Source organism: Tursiops truncatus, chromosome 9 (genome assembly GCF_011762595.2).
Source record: "Tursiops truncatus isolate mTurTru1 chromosome 9, mTurTru1.mat.Y, whole genome shotgun sequence".
NCBI classification, from domain to species: domain Eukaryota; kingdom Metazoa; phylum Chordata; class Mammalia; order Artiodactyla; family Delphinidae; genus Tursiops; species Tursiops truncatus.
The window spans coordinates 67,181,526-67,197,298 of NC_047042.1; the positions used below are offsets into that span (position 1 = coordinate 67,181,526).

General features: G+C 38.4%; 1 long non-coding RNA gene across 2 annotated transcripts in view; it reads right to left on the reverse strand.

Annotated features, from left to right (window-relative positions):
- Window positions 1-15,773, reverse strand: part of LOC141279560 (uncharacterized) — an 80,702-nt gene that overhangs the window by 11,804 nt on the left and 53,125 nt on the right. Inside the window, exon 3 of one of the 2 annotated variants that reach the window (XR_012334038.1) lies at window positions 1,689-1,799. The exons of the other annotated variant lie outside the window; for it this stretch is intronic. This is a non-coding gene — a long non-coding RNA (uncharacterized lncRNA). The remainder of the gene's footprint in view (window positions 1-1,688; window positions 1,800-15,773) is intronic. 2 annotated transcript variants of the gene reach the window in all.

The following is a 15,773-nucleotide window of genomic DNA, read 5'->3' on the forward strand; positions in this document are numbered from 1 at the left end:
CAAACAATATAGAGAATAGTTTACTAATACACAGACCCATTATTTAAAATGGATCAATGCTACTTAATTCACTGGTCAAATTTTTACTGTGCTTCTGTTTTACTTCCAAGTTGGCCAGATGATCCATCTTCACAAAACTTCAGAACCATCTCTCCATACTTTTTTTTCTGCAAAACTATTTAAACACAGACTTCATGGGTCTTGATTCCCCTGAGTGTATCTTTGGACTCCAACCATATTGCTCCTTATTGAATCTTACCTGTCTAACTGAACCAAATCACCATAAAAGATTTTTCTTACTTTCAAGTATTTTCTTATAGTAGTTTTCAATTTAACTTTCCTGTTTCTCTTAATTTATATTTTCTTCACTCCCTCTCTTCTCTCTATCCCTCTCCCTCACTTATTTTCCCCTCCCTCCCTATCTCCTTCCTTCCTTCCGTTTCTTCCGTTTCTTCCGTTTCTTCCTTTCCTCCTTTCCTGTCTCTTTCTTCCTCTCCTGTCTTTCTCCCTCTCCCTCCCTACCTCCCTTTTTTCCATTAGCTCTTCCTTAATCAGTTCATTCATCCTAGGTTAGGGCCTTTTTGTACCAAGATGTATTCCACAAAACTAAATTCTCATTTGCAACATTCCCAAAACTATATATATGGAGTATCTTTTCTGTGTTCCAGGAAACTGGAGATAGCAACATAATTTACTCAAAATTACAGGTTATGTAACTTAGCCCATGGTAGCTAAATGATTCTAAACACTGATAGGGTTCATTTGCTGAAAATTCCTTCCTTGGTAAATTATTGATTTGCTTAACTTTATAAAATAGTCACTATGGTGAATTTCCCCATTTTCAGAGGCATATCTGTTTTCATCATCTCAGTTTTTATTATTAGAGGAGCTATTGCTATAGGAGTCTAAATATGGGTTGTATAAAGTTGTTTTATAACTGATAGCAATTAACTAGGGAAGACTTTGGTAAGAGGGTACATAATTCAGATATAACATGAATATGTTTTGCAGACCTAATGTACAACATGGTGGCTATAGTTAATAACAGAGTATTGTATGCTTAAAGTTTGTTAAGAGAGTAGATCTTTACTGTTCTCACCACACACACCCACAACTATGTGAGATATGAATGTGCCAATTAGCTTGGTTGTGGTAATCATTTCACAGTGTAAAGGTATACCAAATCATCATGTTGTATATCATAAGTGCATATAACTTTTATTTGTCAATTATACTTCAGTAAAGCTGGGGGGGAATTAGTAAACATTAAAGAAGCAGATATTGTAGATGCATATGGAGAAGTGTGCTCAAGGAAGTGACTGGGTATACTCTGGAATAGAAAGGAGTAAGTCTGAATTAAGAGACCATTGTTTATTCAACAGCAAGGGCTGGAGAAAATATTCAAGTAATTTGACCTGGGGGACCTAGAGTATAGATAGCTATACACACACACACCTTACACTCATGTACACACACACTCTGTGTGTACATCAGGAAAGCACAGAGGAGAAACGTCAGTTGTTGAGAATAGTTTCAGCCTCAGTCTGTACTAAACAGTCAGAATAGACTGGGTTTCCTTACGAATTAGAGATTCATGTAAACAGAATTAACTCAGGTGACCTAGCTGTGGTCACTATGATGAGAATTTAGACTTCTCTCTCTAACTGGCCTGCCCCCAGATTCCTCACCTGGAAAAGCAGGTAAATTTCTACAAGCTGAATATGAGGTGAAACCGCCAGTTTACTCTAGAAGTGCGCGAAATTCAGACTTCTTATTCTGTCTTGCCTGCCCCAGGATTTCTTACCTTGAAAATAAAGCAGATTTCTGTATGTTATATACAAACTGAATTTGGGGTGAAATCAAATTCAAAGGAGAGGAGAAAGTGCTGGGGTTCTAAGGCTTCAGTGATGATGGTGACTACATATATATTTCTTTAATTACTGGGGTGATGATATGAGAGAAACTCACCAACAGCTATGGTGGGCCTCGACGGAGGGTTTATGTGGGACATACTTGTGATGGTTCATTAGGGAAACATAATTGGCAGGTAACATAAAGCCATTTATGCACCATTTTTCTGAATAGTACCTAGATTTTCTGGATTTGTTCAATAACCTGAGTTTCAGTTTTGGACTACTCTAGATTATCGCTTAATGTTATTCAAGGTCAGTTTACAAATAAAGATTAAACATGTATAGAAGTGCATTCAATTTTAGTTCCAGAGTTTTTCTTTCACTAATGTATTTTTATTTGAAAACAACTAGCACAAGAAATCATTATAAGCTGGCATCAGACGAGCAAAATTTGTTTTTATTAGGACTTTTGAACTGTTGCATTACCATAAGTAGAACGATTTTATTTTCTTGAAATTTGCAAGTTCCTTAATTTAGCATGACCAAAGTAGCCACATTAGTTACTGTGGTTTAAATCCAAGGCCAGTAGAAAAAGATCTTTGAAATTTTTATTTTATTTTTTAACTTTTTATTTTATATTCAAGTATAGCTGATTAACAATGTTGTGATAGTTTCAGGTATACAGCAAAGTGATTCACTTATACATATACATGTATCTATTCTTTTTCAAATTCTTTTCCCATTTAGGTTGTTATATAATATCGAGCAGTGTATTCTGTGCTATACAGTAGGTCCTTGGTGGTTATCCATTTTAAATATAGCAGTGTGTACATGTCAATCCCAAACTCCCTAGCTATCCCTTTCCCCCACCCTCTCCCCCATAACCATAAGTTCATTGTCTAAGTGTATGAGTGTGTTTCTGTTTTGTAAATAAGTTCATTTGTATCTTTTCTTTTTTAGATTCTGCATGTAAGCAATATCATATGATATTTCTCTTTCTCTGTTTGACTTACTTCACTCTGTTAGACTTACTTCACCTAGATTATGGCAATCTATAGATCCATCCATGTTGCTGCAAATGGCATTATTTCATTCTCTTTAATGGATGAGTAATATTCCATTGTATATATGTATCCCATCTTCTTTATCCATTCCTCTGTCGATGGACTGAAAATTATAAAAACCCAGAAATATATATATGCTCAATTCCAGAGATCCTATATATATTAATATTTCTATTCCTTTGTCTATCTTCTGTTCATCCTGGAAATGAACTTAATATATTTGTGTGTAAAAATGATGAGGCACTAAGTGAATTTTACTGGATGTCTCTTGCTTACTCAGTGTTTGTGCTGGATTTGGAACTTCCCAGCGCAGCAACTCTCCCTGTGCCATAAAGTACCCACAGTGACTTGAGGACTTTTGTTGTTATTTGCTTTTACTGATTATGTAGACATCATTCTCTCAGACATTCATCACTGTAATGTAAATAAGCATCTTTTTTTAAATCTAAAGCTCCAGTACTTTCATTTGATCAGAAATCCCTTAGTAGCAACTTAACCTGGGTTGTGGAAGTTGACTCAGCATGAAAACCTGTTTCTGCCATTCAGCCCCTGTGACCTGTCTATGTTCTAAAAGGAACATTCAATTACTAGTACCCTTCCTATTTTCTAACCTTTTGCCCGTTGTGAGTCAATGTGAAAAAAGGTCCAGTGTTCCAAAAAGGAAATAATCCATCTGAAATGTATCCGTCAAGTGTAATGTAGCTGCCCGACCAGCTATAGGCATAGAAAAGAACAACTCCCTGCTGTGCACTCTTATCTGAGAAAAGAGTTGCTGACATCTTTTAGTCTTTTCTCCATGGGAGCTTATTTCCTTTTTCTCCATCCATAGCATTTCTAAGATCCACATCCAAAGACAAAGGAAAGGAGGAGAAAAAAGACAAATGTGAAATGCAATTATAAGCCACATCTTGAAATCTGCGCTTTACTAGCAAGAGGCTAACAAGACAGAGGTTCTATGGCCTCCTATCAAGGTTCAGTTTCAAAAGGTGACCACATATGCCTTAGACTTTTGCTGTAACCATTAAGATCCTACCCATCAATTTCAAGCATCAAAACTGTAGCCCTCACTTCGTCCTAGAGTGGCATGGACATATATACACTACTAAATGTAAAATAGATAGCTAGAGGGAAGCAGCCACATAGCACAGGGAGATCAGCTCGGTGCTTTGTGACCACCTAGAGGGGTGGGATAGGGAGGGTGGGAGGGAGGGAGACGCAAGAGGGAGGAGAAATGGAATATATGTATATGTATAGTTGATTCACTTTGTTGTACAGCAGAAACTAACACACCATTGTAAAGCAATTATACTCCAATAAAGAAGTTAAAAAAAACCAAACAATTGTAGCCTTTTCTCTGATCTCAATAACAGATGACTGGGAGGTAGCTTATAAAATATAATTGACAGCCTGAGCTAAAGTTGAACACAGTAGTTTGCAAACCTGTGTAACCCTGAAGTTTATGAGTGGTTGCCTACCTGTGCTGGGGAGCAAGAGGACACGGGTCATGGTTAAATGCCCTGAACAGGACAAGTGGGCCTCACACCTTTTTCCGAACATTACTCTTCTTCCAGTATTACTCCTAACAGTGAATGGAGGCCCAAGAGTAACCTGGAAACCAACTGTAACTCTTCCCTCTCCCCCGTTTTCTCACATCCAAATACCAAGTCTTATATAATTAACTCATCCATTTACTTCTCTACATCCCATTTTCAAATTCATGCTACTAACATATCTTGCCTGGAATCCTAAAACTGTCCTTAGTTTTTAGGAAATAAAATTCCTGGCTTCAGTTTTGGTCCCTTCTGATGTATACTTCACTGCAAATCAGAATGATCTTTCTGAACAGCAGAAATCCTTGTAATTTTCAATGTCGCTATTGTCCTCAAAAGCCCAGACTCCCTAACATCCTTATCTCTCATCAGTCCCCCTTTCTCTGTACTGAATTAAATGCCCCCTTACTCTCCCGTCCTCTACCCTTATGTTTGGACATATGGTCCCCTTTTCTTGTAACATATTCTTGCCTGACTGGCTTGCTCCCACTTATCTTTTACGTTTCAGTCTTCCTTGATTAGTCTCTTCTACTACTGCCCCTTTAGTTCCTCTCTCATAATCTTCATTTTACTTTCTCGTGATAACTGTAAGTATATCTTCACCATGAGAATGGATTTTCCACGATGGCTCTGAGGGCAGAGGAGGTAGCACAGCTTTTGTTTACTATCATATGCCCATGACTCCATAATGTTTGCTGAATGAGAGGATGAATTGACTTTTCCACACTCTCTGAGATCCAGGGCCATGAACGGTCAACTGAGAAGTGGGTTTTCTTCTCCTAGCCTACCTGGAAATTGAGGGAGTGGTTGACAGGATGAAACACAATGAGAGAATGTCTTTGTGTATCCCTCAAAGAGAAAAAATAGATGGGACTGCTTGTCCACAGAGAAGACTGAGCTCCTTTGGGGAACATTACCCCCTTCCAGGCCTTGCTCTCAAAGCTTCAGATTGGGGAAAGAGGTGAACATGGGATAGGAACTTTAGTTACAGCCTGATGTAAGCAGAGAACTCTGTACAATTAGGATGTATAAGTAGTTCAAAAATACCAGAAAAAAGTCCCAAGCTTTCAGGAAGCCTAAGAGAATACAGGGTTGGCAGAATTGAAAACATAAACTTCTTCTACATTTCCTCTTCCATGCTCAGTCTTTTTAATATCCCTAATTCTGACCGGTTGGCTGACCTGCTGACCAGCCTTTCTTCCTTGCTTCCTTCCCTCCCTCCCTCCCTCCCTGACCACACAGTTATTGTGAGCCTACAGCATGCCAGGTATACTTCTAGGTGTTGAGGATACAATGGTAATGAAGTAAAAACAAAATCAACAGACTCATGGAGCTCATATTTCAGTGGAGACAGTAATGAGTAAATAAATGTGTAATACAATGTCAGGTGGTGATAAGTCCTCCGAAGAAAAATAAAGCAGAGTGAGGCATAAAGAGTGACTAGATTTAGGTGTGGGGAGGATGGTGAGAATAGGCTATTCTAGATGTAGGGGTCAGAGCAGAATCTCTGAGAAGATGTCAAAGAAAAATTGCACTGGACAGAATTAAAAAGGCAAGAGAGACTTTGTTCAAGACTATTGCAGTGGGGTCAGGACTATTGCAATAGAGGAAACAGAGTGAATTCTGCTGACCCAAAAGGCAGTAGAATTTTTAAGCACTGGGGTGAGCTAGTGGAAAGTACTGGAGGATATTATGGGTAGGTGGTCAAGTGATTTGGCCATCTGTGTTTGCTAATTTTCCCTTATAAAATTTAGGCTCCTGTCCACCCACAGAGACTGGAAGACAGTGGCGATAGCGGCGCCACCTTCCATGATGATTACGTATCAAAGGGGTGGCTCCCAGGTCCTTGAGAAACACATTCGTCAGTTGTAAGACTGGCTAGAGGTTGGAAGATTTACACCTCAAATGGGACTGAGAAAGAATTTAACGTTGGAAGTTTTCTAAAGTAAATGCTCAAAGAAAAGGGAGGTCAGGGGTCTATAGTCAGGAAGAAACCCATATAAAGTTTAGTCAAACTAAGGGGAATTTTAAAGCCATCTTGGTCAAAGGTAACATTTGGGCAAAGACCTAGAGGGAAGTGAGAGGGAGAGCCCTGAATGGACCTGAGCATAAGCACTAAGGCTGAGGCAAGAGCAAGTGCAAAGGCCACCACAGAGCATCAAGCTTGAAGTCAGAGGAGCAATTAAAACAGGCCTATAGGGCTCTAGTGGAGTGAGCAGGGAGGGAAATGAGCTGGAGCTGAGGCCAGAGAGCTGGGCCGAGACCAGACTATGGAATTTTTTCAGGGAAGAAGTTTGGAATTTATTGTGAGGACCCTGGGAAGCCACTGGAGAATTTAAAGACGAGAGTTTCATAATCTACATGTAAGAGGACCTCTCAGGTTGCTGTATGCGAAATGAGTTTAGGGGCTGGAGGGCAGAAGCAGGGAGACTAGTTAGGAGGCCACTGCAATAATGTGAGCATGAATCTTGGACTTGGGTGGTAACAGCATCCTTAGGGAGGCTTGACATACATGAAGATGTATATTCTTTGCTTAAGAAATGGATAGAGATAAAAACAGGATGAAGGGAGGCTTAAAATTTTTGACCTGAGTGACTAGGTGAATATTGTTGCTACCGGGGGATGGAGAAGCCTGGATAGAGAGCAGGTTTGGAGGCTGGTGGGGGATATGAAAGGAAGATTTCAATGCTGGAGAAGTTAAGACTGAGGAGCCAAGAAAGTATGTCGCCTCGGCCATTGCATATATTACCCCGTAGCTCAAGAGCAGTGTCAGAGATAGAAGGTATTATTTGGAAGGAATTATTTTGGAATTACTGGAGTGTAGCTAGTACTTAGAGCCAGGCCAGATTTCCTTCAGGGTATGACAGTGAGAAGAAAGAGAGAACATTTATTTTTCAAATATACTCTTATCTGGCAAGGTTCTGTTTAGTGATTCAGCCCAGCATTTAAAAAAAAAAAATCAATTTGGATTAATAGTTACTCACTTTTTCTTTCAGTAAACGTTTCTTCTGATGCATCTAGGGTTGAATTGTAGACTAAGCAAGTGCTTGAAGGCAATAGCAAAGCAAGTGTCTTAGTCTGTTCGGGCTGCTATAACAAAGTACCATAGACTGAGTGGCTTAATAACAACAAAAATTTATTTCTTATAGTTCTGGAGGCTAGAAGTCTGAGATCAGAGTGCTGGCATGGTCAAGTTCTGCTGAGACCCCTTTTCCTGATTGCAGACTGCTGACCTCTTATTATATCCTCACATGGTGGAGAACAGAGAGAGGAAGCAAGCTCTCTTGTGACTTGTATAAGGGCCCTAATCCCTTTCATGAGGTCTCAACCCTCGACCTCTTCCAATCCTAATTACCTCCCAAAGGCCCCATCTCCTAATACCATCACATCAGAGGGTGGGGTTATAACCTATGAATTTTGGGGGGAAACAAATAGTCTGTCCATAACAGCAAAGGTGCTGAATATGTTTTAAAGAATGCATTGATGTTTCAAAAATATATATGAAATAGGAATAATTGGACAAAGTAGCATTGTGTTTGGCTTTTACAACCTCATTTTACAATTTAGTATTTTTTAGAATATGCATATACTTGAGGTAGAAGACACGATAATTTTCAGACTTAATACTGCCTTGGCCAGGCTCTGAACTTGGTACTGGCCTCTATAAGAAACAAATGTCAGCTCACTCTGTTCATTTTATCAAATGTGTTTTTGAATCCTCTTCTTAGCATTAAATAAAGAAAAAGTGGCTATGCACAAATGAATCATGACATGCTGCATTAACTGGCAGTGCTTTTACTTCTGTATTAACTTTAATCAGTGGTAGATGAAACTCAAGGGATTTTAAAAGTCGAGTAAACCCAGAAGAGCTTCACAAAGAGAAAATCTCCAGACAATACCCTATTATTTTGTCCTCAAATATTTGTTTTTTATGTTTTTTCTACACAGTTACTGAGAAGTTGTTAAATACAAGGTCAGACAGAGATACTGAGTGCCCACTATGTGCCTGGCCTGGTTCTGAGTGCCAGGGTTATGGCTGTTGATAAAGTGGATAAAAGTGTTTGCTTTTATCGGAAAAAAACACAAATAAAAGGAAAAGTGAAATTTGTATGCTAAATGTTAGTAAACACTATGGATAAACATAAAACAAGGTTGATGGAATAGAGTGCTGGGTTGTGGGTGGGTTTGCAGTTGTCCATAGGATGATCAGGGAAGGCTTCATGGAAGGGATATTTGGGCAAAGGTGTAAAGGATGTAAGGGAACAGGTCATGTAGACATCCAAAAAAAGAGCATTGCAAGTTGAGGGAACAGTGATAGCAGGGATTTCAGGACTGAATCATGGATGGAATGTTTGAGGGACAGCAGGAGCCAAGTAAGGGAGAGGGAGAGAAGTAGGTAATGAGGTCAGAGAAATAGTGGGGGCCAGACCACGTACAGCTTTTAAGTCATTGTGGTGATTTGGCACTAAATTGATGGAAAACCACTGGAGGCTTTTAAGCAGAGGAGTATCATGAGCTGACTCACACTTTGAAAGGATCATTCTGGCCGCCAAGTAAAGAACTGATATTGGGGGTAGGGGGCAAGAAAAATTCTGGGAGGTTATTCCAATTATACAGGTGAAGTTATGATTAGCAATGACAGTATACCATGGGGTTAGCAGTGGAAGTAGTGAGGCTTGACCAGAAATATTTTAGAAGTATAGCTGGTAGGACTTGCTGAAGGATTGTATGTGGATCGTGAGAGAAAGGAGTCAAGGATGACCTCAAGGTTTTCAGCCTATAGAATTGGAAAAATGGTGTTACCATCTACTGAATGGCTATAGGAAGAACAGGTTTGAAGATGATGATCAGATGAAGATCTTCATCAGATGAAGATCCTGAATTTGTTTCAGGACATTTTAAGTTTGATATGCCTACTAGAGGTCCAGATGGAGTTATCAAGAAGGCAGTTAGATATGTGAGTCTGGAATTCAGGGTTGAGGTCTAGGGATATCTGTTTAGGATTCATCTACCTCTACCTGGTATGTAAATGAATGAGTGTAAGCAAACAAATTGTCTAAGGACCGAAGCCAGGGGTGCTTCCTCCATGTTTAGAGGTTGGAAAGATGAGAAACCTACCAAGGAGAGTGGAAAGCAGTGATATAAGGAAGAAATTCAGCAGAGTGGCGTCCTGGAAACCAAGTGAAGGAAGCATTTGAAGGAGTAATCAACTGTGTCCAATGATGCTGACAGATCTGGAAATAAGGACTGAGCATACACATTTTGCATTTAGCAACATGGAGGCCGTTGGTGACCTTGACCAAGTAGTTTCAGAGGAATTGTGGGCAGAAGCCTAGGTTTAAGAAGGAATTGGAGGAGAGGATGTGTTGGCATCATGAATGTAGAGAACTCCTTTGAAGAATTTTGTTATAAAGGAGAGCAGACAAAGAGGTCTTGACTAGAAGAATTGAAGTCAGTAGAGTTTTGTTTGTTACTTTTTTTAGATTAGAGAAATGCATGTAATGGCTACGAACTGGTGGTCAATGGAAGACAGAAATCTTGGTGCTACAGGAGAGAGAGGGGAGAAGGGAGAATTGCTAGAGCCATGTCCTTGAGTAGTGGATTAGGCCTGGGATTATGCTCAAGCAGAGAAGATGCCCTTAGCTAGGACATGATACTGAGGGTCTCTCCCCCGTCTTCCCCTCTTTCTTCCTCTGAGCTTCATGCCTATCTCTTCTTCCCTCTCTCCTTCTCTATATTCCATACCCACCCCCCCACACACACATCTTTTGTCAAAAAATAATTTAAGAAGTCCTACTGGCAATTTTAATCAATTAATTAATTAAGATATGAAAAAATGGGAGCGAAAAAAACCTGTCATGAGCTTGGCTTCTTCAGGAGTAAATAAGAGTGAGAAACTTAGTATCTAAGATCTCTAAAAATATTAAAATCCTATCAACTTGTAATATATTACTTTAACAACTTTATTAATAATGGAGTTAAATACTAATTCAAAGATGACCAATTTTTTGTAAGTTTGACTCAAGTATGTGAAGCTTAATCCATTAATTTTTTAATGTAGAACATGCTATTCATTTTCAAAATGTTTAGGGTAAATATTTCTGTTATACCATCATGGTATGGCTTACATATGATTTTTAAGAATGTTTAATAAGGAATAGCTTTACATGGGATTTAAAACTTTTTCTTCTCAACTCATTAATTTTTATAAATAAAATGAAGTATACAAAATAGTGATAACTACAAAACTGAACTATGCATAAAAAGTAACTACACATGGAACTTTTAAATAATCTCTTAAACATTTTTATTCCATTATCTTCTTTAACTCTCCAGGACAATGAAGCTAATGTGAATAATATTGGAATCGAAGTTCCCTTGCAAATGAGAGTGAATGTATGAATTGTTCATTATATGCTAAAATCTAAAATAGATGAATTTTTGTCATCCTCTGACTGTTCTAAGTGGTCCCTCTGGAGAGCTTTCTCTCTGTCTCTCTCTGGTCCATAATGAGCTGTGAATCCTATTATGTCTCTTAAAAACTTTCACTTCTATGAATTTTCTGAATTTTCTTACAAACTTAAGACTTCCTTAATTTACTATAATTACCAGCAAAAAAAAGATCAATTTCAGATTTTATTTATAATAATTCAACATTACCCCCACAGATTCTTAGATACACCCGACGTATGTGTGACCCTGATGGTTTCTCTACAGAATGACTGGACAGTCAGCAAATCTTTGACTCTGCTAAGTACTCGGAACACCCAGTACAATGAGATATTGGTTCTTTCAAGCCTAAAGCCTGAAATACTTCAGCTATTTTTGTCAGCCCAACATATAAATGCCAAATAGTGTGGTCATTCCAAGACTGGACTAGATATTGGGATTGGTTCTTAAAACGTGTTCTGTGTCATTTAATTATGTTGCGTGATCTCCCATTAAAATCAAATCAAGCCAAACCAAACCAAAAAAACTGTCAAAATTATGTTTTGAGTCCAGCTGTCACTCTCTTTTTCCCCTTCAAAGCCAAACTCTCTCCCTGCACGCTCTGCTGAAACTGCTTTCCTCACCACTGATCTCTGAATTGCCAAATCCAGGGAGGACTCTTTTATCCTTTGCTCTCTTTCAACCTGGGCATTTAATTCTGTTGTTCCAAGCACATCTAACCAAACTCTTCTTCCCTTTGCTCTCATGACATTATACTCTTAGTTTTCTTCCCATGTTTACTCCTCCTTTATTTTCAGGGTCCCCTAATACTGCCTTTCCTTTAATAGTGATATTTCTCAGAATTCTTCCTGACTTGTCAGAAGAGTGACCTTAGAAGTGCTGACTGCAGGTCAAAGACATGAGAGCTAAAACTTTACTTGACTAGCATTTTAATATATCTAGAACTTTGGTTATAATAGGACAAACATAAAAATAATTGAGAAGGTAATAAAGCAATAACTAGATCAGAGGAAGCTCAGCATGTGGTATGGACAGAGTGTGGGTTACAGGCCCTAACATGATGTAAAAATAATAAAATACTTGACAGTCAGTGATTTGGACCATTGGATCCTCATCCCCTTAAATTCTGGAATTCATGATATAACAGCTATTAAATATTGTCCAGAGTATGTCCTCAGCTTGGTGAGTTGAGATGATAAATGTCTCTCTAATAGCAAGTCTTTTTCAACCCAAGAAATATATAGAATTAAGAATAGGAATGTTTAAGAAGTTCAAAAGCAATATATAATTGTTTTCATGTTAGAGAGTCTGTAATATTTAGTATTTTATATTACTTATACTATTTAAAAAATTTTTTCGTAGATAATTTTAGGCCAGTCTTAAAATTGCTATTCAAAATGGATAGTTATTTTGACTTGTGATTTTAAGTTGAACTCTATGGCACAAATTGGGTTTGGGTCATTCACTACTCATTCTAAATATATTCTACAGTATAAAAAATAGAAAGCTAAAACCTACATTTTCCAGACTCCCTTGCAGCTACAGTTCTATGTATAAATTAGATGCACTTGAATAAGACTTGGATTCATAACTGAATAACCTGGGGTTAAGGGGCATCCATTTTGGGGGCAGGGAGCAGATTGTAGCAGAAGCAGCATGGTTCTGGAGCCAGTAGCTGTAGAGGTAGCTTCCTGACTCAGCAGGTGGTAGCATCCTAATCTGGTATCTTCCTAATGGTGTGGCTTCTTTCAAGTCAACACTGGGCAACACCTTCCTGATTCTTCACCAACCACCTTCACCTGAAGCAGCAGCAACCTGTTTTTGCATTCCCCTATGTCTTTGAGCATGCTGTCCTCTGCATCTAGAAGGCTTTTTCTTTCTCTGCCTGAATCACATAAACTTGGCTTTCCAGACTCAGTCAGTGTATCAGCTTATCATGGAATATTTTCTTAACATCCCCCACCCTCACACCCTGCTGTCCTGGCTGTTAGGTCACCCATCCACGTATTCTCTTTTATACCTTATTTATCTCCAACTTACTGCCACACTCTATTATACTTCTGGTTTATTTGTCTAGTTCTTCACCATATAGTAAGAGCTTTGTGGACAGAAACTCTGTTTTCACTTCTGTTTTAGCTATGAAACCCTAGCCCCAAGTATGGTACCTGGCACATAGTAGGCACTCAATGTATTAATGAATGAAATAATGAGTAAATGGACATCTGAGTGCCAGTGAGAGGCTTCAAATGGCAATTTGGTCTTTCCATTAAAATAACTATTTCTAAACACATATGTGAAAATATTTCCAAAAGGAGAAGTCTAATTACTCTGTAATTCAAATGAAGTAGTAATCTAATCCACTCTCATACAGAGCTTTCATGAATATCAGGCCCATGAATTCTTTCTTTTCTGATAAGAGCCCATTAGCTTAACTGAAAAGGGGCCTTGCTGCCAGGCTCTGTTTTGGGATGAGGTGAACACTCTACTACCAAATGTTTGAAAATGTCATAGGTAAGGTAAAATGATGAAGAAGGCTTGTTTCTTTAGTAGCTTTTACAAAGTATGATTTACAGATCCTGTCTTGTTTGTTCAATTAGGACCAAAGGAGAAACAGAACATGGGCTCAGGTGGTTGGAAGAGTTTCTTAAAATGTTAGATTCAGATTATAGACATTTTAGAATTGTAGCACACAGATAAAAGGATTTTTCATTCCTAGAACTTCTACAGGTGATTTAGGTAATGATTGTAGTTTTTTATACCAACACTGTTGTCACAGGGGAAAGAGAAAAATGTAATACAAAGGAAAATTTGGTAGTTGTATCTGCTGATGACAATACCTGGTAAACTGAGTATAATGGGATTTTAATATATGAATTAATGAAGCTTGTTTATGTCTTCCAAACATTTAACTGAACAGGTATAAAGATAACTGGTAACCTTCTATTTTTCTGATGAAATAGAATGTTTGTATGTGTCAAATAACAGAACATTCATGAAAAAAGCATGAAAGGGTTAAGATAGTTTAATCCTGCTATCCCATCTATAAAGCCAGGTCAAGGAAACTTTTAACCTAATATAGTTCCTATGGTACAATGAAAATCTCATTTGCAATTTAACAAATCCTTTTCATTTTCTATGTTTCTCAACTGGGTATTATTGGATATACATTTCCCATCAACAGAATAAGGGACCACAGCTTCTCATTCAGCATCCTCTAGTTATAGCTGTGAATCCTCTAACAGTGCTCTCATTCTGACTGGTGTACGTTGCTCCTAGTATTGCTTTGGGCACCATTCATTCATTCAATAAATACATATTTTAGTGCCTATTCTGTACCTAGCCACTATCGCAGGTACCGAGGAGTCAGTGGTAGAAAACCACAGACATAATACTCGCCTTTTTTGACTTATAGTTGGCAGCTGGAAAAGGGATACGTAACGTTAAAGAAAAGATAGTAATAAGTGTTACGGCAGAAATTAGCGGGATAATGTAAGGAAGATTAACAGTAGACGTGGTCCTTCATGAGCTCCCAGGTCACCACATTCTTGCGCACTGTTGGGCCTCTCCAGGCTGCCCCATAAATTCCCTGTGATGTTGACAGTGTCCCCTTACCTCATGCTGGGCAGGCTTTTCTGGGAAGGTGAGCTCCTGGCCATCTTGCACCCTGCTTTCCAATACCTCATGTCCTCCAAGTTCCATCCCCTCTTAGAGGGCTTTACAATTATTGAAAAAATATTTAATACCCTAGTCAGAAGTATTTGCATTTGTATGACTTGAATTGTCTGGGCTTTCCTGAGAACACATGTGAATATTTACCTAACTATTATGAGACTGAAAGAATCACTATAGCAGTGTCAGTGTCACTTAGGTAGAGAAAGTAGCTCTGCCCCCAAACAGTGAATATGCCACTTGTTTGATGTGCATAAAGAATAAAGAACTAGGCAGATAATTTAGATTTGGGATGATTTACAGAACCCCATTAGCACCATTATATGGCCATTTAACTAAGTAACAGAATCATGGCAGTGTTCCAGGCTTATGTCAGGAAAATGGGTTCAAGTCTAGGTGCTGCTATTTACCATACATCCTGTATGACACTGCAAATTACGTTTCTGACATCTAGGTTCATCCCTGATCAACCCAAATAGAAACAGACGCTCTGCCTGACTCCGAATAGACTTCGAGGTTAAAATGGAAGTGTGCCTTAGAATTATACATTGATATTGTTTTTCCTTAAATATAGAATAAAATAATATTTGTGAGGGTGAACTCTATGTCAGGAATTACCCAGCGTAGGCAAAGCTGTCTTTATGTTGCTGATGAGACAGTGAACAGTAGGTAAAAGATTTACCCACAGTCACATTGGTAGTAAGTTTTACTGGAATGAAAAATGAAGTCATTTGATACAGTGTCCTATTCTCTTTCTCTTAAACCAAGCAGAAAAATTTTAAATGTGAGTTGTACTATATATTTTTAGAAGATTGGTATTCAAATACCTGTAGTCAGTGTCCTGTAAGAAGTGGAGGAGAACCTCAGAATAGTTTGGTTCCTGCTCTTATCCCAAAATGGGTCTATTTTCACCTGATGTACACACTGTCCTCTTAAAATTTCAATCAAGAGTTCTTAGATTAACATGAATGAGCGAATGAATGAATGAATGCCCCTCATTTAGAGAGTCATAAGTTGGCAAAATTCTTTGCGAGCTAGCCAATGTTTTGCTCTCAGAAAGTAGGCTGCGTAGACTCCTATGATAATTTTCCAAAACATTTGAAAAATACTCAAAGACTTAGGAATGTTGGTTGGTGTATTCAGTATTGTCTCCAAGAAAACTCTCTCTCTCTCTTTTATTGTAGCCT